The 8183-nt window shown below is 38.5% G+C and overlaps 1 protein-coding gene across 8 annotated transcripts in view; it reads left to right on the top strand.

Annotated features, from left to right (window-relative positions):
- Positions 1 to 8183, top strand: part of EBF1 (early B-cell factor 1) — a 329738-nt gene that overhangs the window by 228459 nt on the left and 93096 nt on the right. The gene's annotated exons all lie outside the window — the stretch shown is intronic.

The raw sequence follows: 8183 nt of genomic DNA, 5'->3' as shown, positions 1-8183 counted from the left end.
AGCAATCGTAATTCTCCTCATAATGCAGGCCTTGCATCAACTAACCCCTTTGTGCTAGTCACCCACCCCTCCATCCTAAGTCACAAGGCCCCAGAAAAAAATACATTACAATAATAGGGAAAAAAATGCTTCCCTGTCCAGGCTGTTCACCTAGACAAGGGTGATGTCACTCATCCTTCTCACAGGATCATTACAAAGCGGGGGATCCCAAAACACTCTAGAGGGTGCTTCTGTAAAGTGCAGAAGTTCATTCCCGTAGGATTTGGGATCCTCTGCTTTTTTTTCTTAAGCCTTGAAATTTAGGATGGAGGGGGCTGCCATCCATGTGTAGGTTAGATCAAACATGTGTTGTTTGCTGTGGACTGAAAGGTGCATTTTAAGCAAAGATCACATAGCCAAAGTCCTAGACCATTCTGAATATCTATGTCCCCCTGTACACACATTTTGTTGGATCACTGGATCTTGTGGTATTCAATTTACAAAACTCCTTGCCTACAATGTCATTGGCATAGTAGATTATAATGTTCACCCAGAGTTATCTCCCTGCCAAGACACATAATATAATATTAATAAGTAATTGTGAGCGGCCTGTCTGGAAATCATGGGCTGTAATTTTTTTGAGGGGAGTGGTAGTAATTGGTGATAACTCAACCGTTGACTTGATTTGTTCTACTGAATAATGAAAGATAAAGCAGTAGCCAGACCCACAAGCCCAACAATTTATAGCGATATGAATAATTTAACGGTGAGTTTACAAGTGAAAATGTTTCTACTTTGTGAATCATGTAGTCGTCTTTTCACCTCCCCCACCATTTAGTGCCTCCTACTGCCCTCTCCGTGATATGCAGTTGATAAGAGCTGGTTCGAAGGCCTAAAACGAATAATGTGTTAGTTGATTCACGATACATTGATGTTTGATTCATTCAGAGGTGTCTGTTACATTCTTTAGGTCTAAATCTGACTGTACACAGTATGACTTTAACTGGACAATTCAAAAATGTTTCCAGCTGTATGTAGAAGATGCAATCCTAAAGAATTGATTTTTTTTTATTTTTGCTGTATGTGATTGTCCTCACAGTTATTTTTTTTTTTTTATTGATTGATTGAAACAAAGTCCTCCTGTGTATGGTAGGTTTACATAGCAGTTGAGGGGTGATCACATGACCTTTTTCATTCTTTCCATTCTTTGGCTTTTTAGATGTTATAGTCGATTGCCAGTTAATAGCAGAGGGACATGTGGACATCAGAGGGCTTGGGTTTAAGCGTAAAAGTATGCTGATTCCATTATGTGAAACGTACCAGCAAATTGTAAGCGGAAATTAGATGCAGTGGCCAGCCAACCAAGAACTAACTTTCAGTTTTATAGCTGGAGTTTGACTGGTAGCTGTATTGAGTATTAAATCAGTTCCCAGCTAATGTATGAATTAGCAGTTCATGTTTAGGGTGATACATTAGGTGTGGCAGTTGTGAGTGCATTGACTTCAGTGGCCAGTACTAAGAGCTGCACATAACTGCATTCCATTACACTCGAAAATATTATTTATCAAACCTGGAAAAGTAATAAGAGCTGTAGCTAACCATTCACTGAAACATACCCCTAAATATAGTCTCAACCTAAACCATAAAACTTAACCTTTAACCTGAAGGTGCTTCTAAACCTAGCCAATATGTTAACTTGAACTTACCCATAAAAGTATGTATAAAATAAACCTGTATTCCCTTTAACAAACTAACCCTCAAGCTTTGCACCAGGCACCCTGGTGCCTGCCTCTATTATAGTGTGTTCCTTCATTTCCATTATCTGCCAAAAGAACCTGGAGAAAGGCATGTTACTTCTGGCTATTCTGCTTGTCTGGCATTCCCCCCCCCCCCCCCCCCCCCCCCCCCCGACTCATAGTTTGTGTTTGGTGGAGTTCTCAATCAACAATTTCAAGGGCTGTCATGAGAAAGCCATGCCAAGTCCTATGCAAAGTTGGTATTGGCTTAAGGTTTTTGGGGTCCGAGAGTGGTGAATGAGAAGGCACTTGAGGTGCCTGCTGCAAAGCTTGAGGGTTAGTTTACTAAACCTGTAGTGAGGTAAATTTACGTTAAGCAGACTTTTAATCTTAACCTAACCCTTAAACCTATGACAAGGAAAATAATTTATTACATTAATATCACGCTGATAATATGACTGAAATCCATTATGTCCAAAACTCAAAAACTGTACACCCACAAATTTACCTTCTAAACAAATGATGCAAAACTAAGATGGATCATTCTTACACTGGGTCTGAATATAAATAAAAGAAGAGCTAACTATTTTGACCAGAGTATTCATTTAGATCTTTTTCCTGTAAATGATAAGTGGAATGCAATTGGCTGCGTAGGCTAACACCTCTTCTTTCTTTTCTTCAACTTACAAGGCTACAATAAGGATAAAAATAGCATAAACATCCATCCCACCGCTTGTCACCAAGCGCTTGTAGTCAGATTTACAACTCTGATTCTGTATTTGAGTTCCTTGTTAAAGTTTTCAGATGAGGATTTAGAGAGGTTAACATAAGACACAGACATAAGTATAGGTTAATCCTTGGGAATGAGCACACATAAACTGTAAATGACATTAAACAACAGCTGCTCCCTTTAACACAAGAAGCACAACACATCCAACATGCCTGCGGATGCCAAGCCTCTGAACATTTCAGGATGGGGTTTTGTGATATCTAGAATCGCAGTGCTCATTTGAGGCTATTTCTATGTTCAGTCTGACTTATCAAGAAGTGTGCTTTGTCTTTAGCAACCCTATCTAAAGTTACCTACCTTTGTAATTATTGTCAAAGACAGCTAGCAGTTGAATGTTTTCTGATTGCAAGCTATTTTTTTACATTTGGAACATGTAGACTTCATTGTCCTTACTTCTACTGCTGACCATAGACTCAATCAATACATTTGTTCTTAGCCCTCGGACTTTCTGTGTTGAGTGCATTAGAATCAAACTTTACCCCCAAGTCATCTCTTTCATCTCCCGTCCAGGTGCCCAAACACATCCGGAAGGCCAACATGAAACCAAGAAAGCCCAGCAAAGGTTTAGCTCACTAAGTCTTTTATCATGCTTAGAAAAGGACTGGACTGATTTAAAATGTTATATGTGCTGGTATTGAACAGAGATTGTTTTACCCTAAGCAAGGTTAAGCAGTGAACTGAAATTGATTTGCTTGGTTTTTGGTGTGATGCTATCGGTGAAAAGAAGTGACTATCTAGTGGCTATCGGTGAAAGAAGTTAATAGAAGAACTAACTATTTTTTACACTAAAGAACCCCCTAGCCCATAACCATTACAACCCTTAACAACTAATTTAACCCCTAAATGAACCCTTACCATTAAATGCCTCAGAAATCAGTTATTTCCACCCCACAATTAAGTTCTAAGCTTCAGCTTACACCAATCTAAAGTAACCCACAAACAAACCCCTTACACCTATTCCCACCACAGTTTATACCAGGAGCCTGGGTTTGGCAAAAGTATGCAGGCCCTGAACTGTTAGATTTGGACATTGGGTACTCAATGGATGTCAGTTTGTGAACTTATGAGCCATCAGACAAATTATCTTTTAAATTAACTATACACAAGAAGGAAATGCCATGCACTGGACAGAATCTCTGACCACCAGTTGAGCAACATTTCTCTTAAGAGCTTATTGTCATCCCAGTCTAAAGTAGCTTGCATTTGCACCATTGGTTGCATTGAGCGAAATAGAAAGTTCTGTTAAAAGGTCCATCCATCCAAAATGATATTTCAGTCTTGGATAGATGCCAGTGTGATGGAAGGCCACCCGCTATGCCTATGGTGAATCTATTGCAATCGCAAGGGCTGTCTGCTTGTCACATCCATATGGGGTCACTTAACCTGTTAAAGAAAAGGAGGTAGGAGTGAGACTCAACAATGACATGATTTAACCCTCCTGCATCCATCCATAACTGAAACAACAGTTTATGGTGTATGTACTCTTTAGAGTTTTTAAACTGAAACTTCAGTTTTGTTAAGAAACTGCATTACCAATATAATCTATAAAATTAGTATTAAACTATTATTATTATACAAGATTTATATTGTGCCAACAGTTTGTGTAGCTCTTTACAAAATTGAAGGAGACAATACAATTAACAATACAATTTCAGTACAGGAGGTAGGAGGACCCTGCTCGTGAGAGCTTACAATCTATTAGGAGGGGCAAATGGGACGTTCTGCCTTTACTATAATCACATAATGAATACTATATTTGTAGCAGCATCAGCGCAGACATGCAAGTTTTCTTAATAATAAGCAGCAGATGCCATATTGAAAGCAAAGGGCTATCTGCAAATTGTCCTCTGGGAGTGGTAGAGGGCTAATTACATGAGCACAGGAATAAGGAAACTGAGCAATCCTGCCTACCAAATGAATACTGTTGACATGGCTGGAAAGAAGACGGTTTTGATTTTTTTTTGACAGTTGTAGAATTTCACAGCTAGCTGCGACTAACATGGAAAAGCAATTTTAATAGCATTAAATGACAAAATGGCTTGGGTAGCAATTATAGAGGCTATATCCATTTTTAAGATGGGATTCTTTTAAATATATAACCATGATACTTTTATCAAATATTTAGAAAAGCAGTTTGTGTTGTAGATTACATGGCCCTTAAATCTCGCCTGAATGTGCAGAGATATCGCTAACAACCGCGGATGGCACGCAAGGCGAACCGGGCTTTATCCGTTCTCTTGTGTTGTGAAAATCCGTTAAAGGCAGACAAAGCAATTAGGCAGAAGCGCATGATTGAATATTACAGCTTTCAGCAAGTAAATGAAGATAAGTTCTGTTAATTATGTGGCTTCTTCCCTGCGCTAATGTGATAATAAACTACTGGGCCTGTCACATTTCTAGCGAGGCATTGACCCCTCACTCTGCAGGAACAGTGCGCATGATGCAAATATACTTAATATAGAGCATAAGTTGAACAGGCACTACCACTCCACTGACAGAGGGGAGAAGACAGGGCAAAAACCTCAACCTAGGCTAGATGGGGTATCACTTTTTTTTCTACCTTTTTTTTTACTGCAGGACCATTGGTGATTTAATTGTCATGCAATGAAAAATATTACATTTAAGATTCAGTTAATTCAGGGTTAGTTAAGGACATCCCTTAACATTTCACTTTTGGTTACACAACAGGCTTTCTGTAACTTATAAAGTTTCCACAAAGTTATATAAATCTCTGCAGCTGTGTTCCCAGCTCCGCCCATGGGTCTCAGCCATTGCAAATGGTTTCACTTTATAATTTTTGTGTGTAGAGAATTCAGCATGAAGAGTGAGGCTCCGTTGCTTGGTTTCAGGCTTCGTTTGGTGTTTCGGAGCATTGCTTTCATTGTTGATATCAGATCAGATACCTGCTATAATATATGGCAATCATAACTTGATAGTGGCCATAATGACAGCACTGCTCCGATTTTTGCTCCTCAGATCATGAGAGTATTTCAAAGGCGCTGGGAAGAGTTTCTTGCCATGCTTCATGACAGACCCAACTCATTTTATAGGTAGTTTATTAGCTTTTGCTTAGGGAACTCAAACACGCGCAGTCTCCAATATGAGGTTGCTGGAAGAAACTTATGGACAGAAAATAGAAGAGCGCAGGACCAAAACAGATGTTAGAGTCCATAAAAAAGTTTAATGATTGTGTTGACCAAACAGCCAACACGGGGGAAAACAACCCCCTTCCTCAGGGCTTAGTAACAATAAGAATAATTAAATGGACTCTTTATTAGATTTTAATAGAATTAGGTCTTTATTAGAATTTAGATCTTATTGCGTCTATGGGTAATTCTCACAAAATGTGTAGATTGCATGCAGTGATTTGCTCCTGTCTGTTAAGAAGAATGTGGTTGTGTTACCACACCACTGGAGCTGCAAAGAGATAAAAGAACTGAATGCTACTTTATCTCTCCAGCATCTCCCGGTACCTAAAATATTCGTTTTAGGAGAACTGTCCCCTCAATTTTAAACTACATCTATTCTTAGACAGCAGTATAATCTAAATAATTTAAAAAAAATCATATTTTTTATTATTTCAATGGGCTGTAGAACTGTTTATAGAAAAGAGTAATTCTGCTGATGAGAGAAAGGTTTGTCAGCGTGGAGCTGGTCACAGAGATAGAAGGACAGTTTAAGGTTTCCTGCCAACAGCCTTCACCTCACTCTGGGATAAATTGAGTATCTGGTGTCTGGATTTTGCACGTTTGGTTGTGAATGAGAGAGCGCTGACAGCCATGCCATCCGGCTGGGGAGGGTGACACCTCTCCTCTCACTGGTATTCTTTGCCCGAGGCGAGTGCCAGGCCTTCCCAGCCCTCTAATTCTTGGCAGAGACCATGATACTTGTCGTGTCACAACCCTGCAATTGTCACCAGCCTTGAAATGATACACTCTTGCACTAAACACACACTGCTTACTGCTACTGCGAGACAGCTACAATACATTTATCTAGCAGGCTGACCGATATGTGCTAATAAATACTTCTGCTGGAAAACTGTTATGAGAAAAATGGATAAAAGCATCAAAAGATTTCCCTTTTACCCATCTAATGTATTTCCAGTGTATAAAGCACAGCATGCAAAAATGAAAAAAGCTATATAAATTATAAGTATGCTCGATCGCTATCATTTTTTTTTTTTTGCTATATACTACTGGTTAAAAGATATACTTACCAAGTCCATTTAAGCTTCTCGCAGAAGATATTATGGCTATCCCTGAAAATCCTAGTTAGTAAATATATATGAAATGTGAATGCTGAGACTCTTAAAACCAACATTACATTTTTGCGTTGCAGTAACGCGCAGTTGCCATGAACTTTAACACACTGTACTATTTGCATTGCATTGCCATTCATTTAGTACTGTACCTGGCAATGCACCAGTACTACAAAGCACCACAAAGCATATACGTTGCAGTATGGTACGCTGCATTGCCGAAAATGCTACAGGTGCAGATTTACATGCACTGAGGTGTACAGCCATCCCATTCAAGATAAATGGGCTGCCCTGATGCAGCAGATCTTAATGCACACACACAGACACACGTGTAAAGGTTCCCCAACAGCTGGCATGTTAGGGGTTTACCAGTTTTATTTCAAAATATGTCTTTGTTGCAATCGTAGTATATGTTTCCTGTCTTAAAAGGAACTCCAGGAAAAATTATAATCTCAAGATGTTATAAAATAGGTAGATAGAGATAGATAGATAGATAGATAGATAGATAGATAGATAGATAGATAGATAGATAGATAGATAGATAGATAGAGATAGATAGAAGATAGATAGATAGATAGATAGATAGATAGATAGATAGATAGATAGATAGATAGATAGATAGGATATAGAAGATAGATAGATAGATAGATAGATAGATAGATAGATAGATAGATAGATAGATAGATAGATAGATAGAGACACAGAGAGATAGATAGATAGATAGATAGATAGATAGATAGATAGATAGATAGATAGATAGATAGATAGATAGATAGATAGATAGATTTATATTTGATTGACAACATTGTGAAATACTGCTGGCCCTTGTCTCTTTGTTCTGGTTTGTAGCAGTTTATGGGACGTAAAAGGGAGTCTGGTAGACATGTGCACTGCCAAAAAATTCGTTTAGTTTCGTTTCGTTTTAAATTCGGATTTGTGTTATTTCGTTTTTCAGGATTCGGGTGTGAAAGTCAATTCGGATTCGGAATTCGGATTCGGACTAAATGCGGTAGCGTTCGTACGAATGTTCGTTTCGTTTTCTGTTCTTATTCGTTTCTTATTGGTTTCGTTCGTTTGCAGCAAAAGTGACATTTGAGGGGGAAAAAATATTTTTCTCCTCTAATGTCACTTTGCTCCAACGAACGAAACGAATAAGAAACGAATAAGAAACGAATAAGAACAGAAAACGAAACAAACGTTCGTACGAACGCTACCGAATTTCAGAAATGGAAATTCGGATTCGTTTGCATTCGTTATGTCTGTAATTTGGAATTCGGATACATCCGAATGTCCGAATTTCCGAAAATTCGTCCGAATTTCGATTCGGAACGAAACGAATCGCACATGTCTAGAGTCTGGTACGTATGCTGTATTTAAAAATAAATGTATTTACTCTTTTAAGCTGGTAGATAAATAGATA

Source organism: Nanorana parkeri, unplaced genomic scaffold (genome assembly GCF_000935625.1).
Source record: "Nanorana parkeri isolate BGI_ZX_2015 unplaced genomic scaffold, ASM93562v1 scaffold729, whole genome shotgun sequence".
Taxonomy (NCBI): Eukaryota; Metazoa; Chordata; class Amphibia; order Anura; family Dicroglossidae; genus Nanorana; species Nanorana parkeri.
The sequence above is the reverse complement of the archived record's forward strand: the minus strand, read 5'-3'. Positions and strand labels throughout refer to the sequence as shown.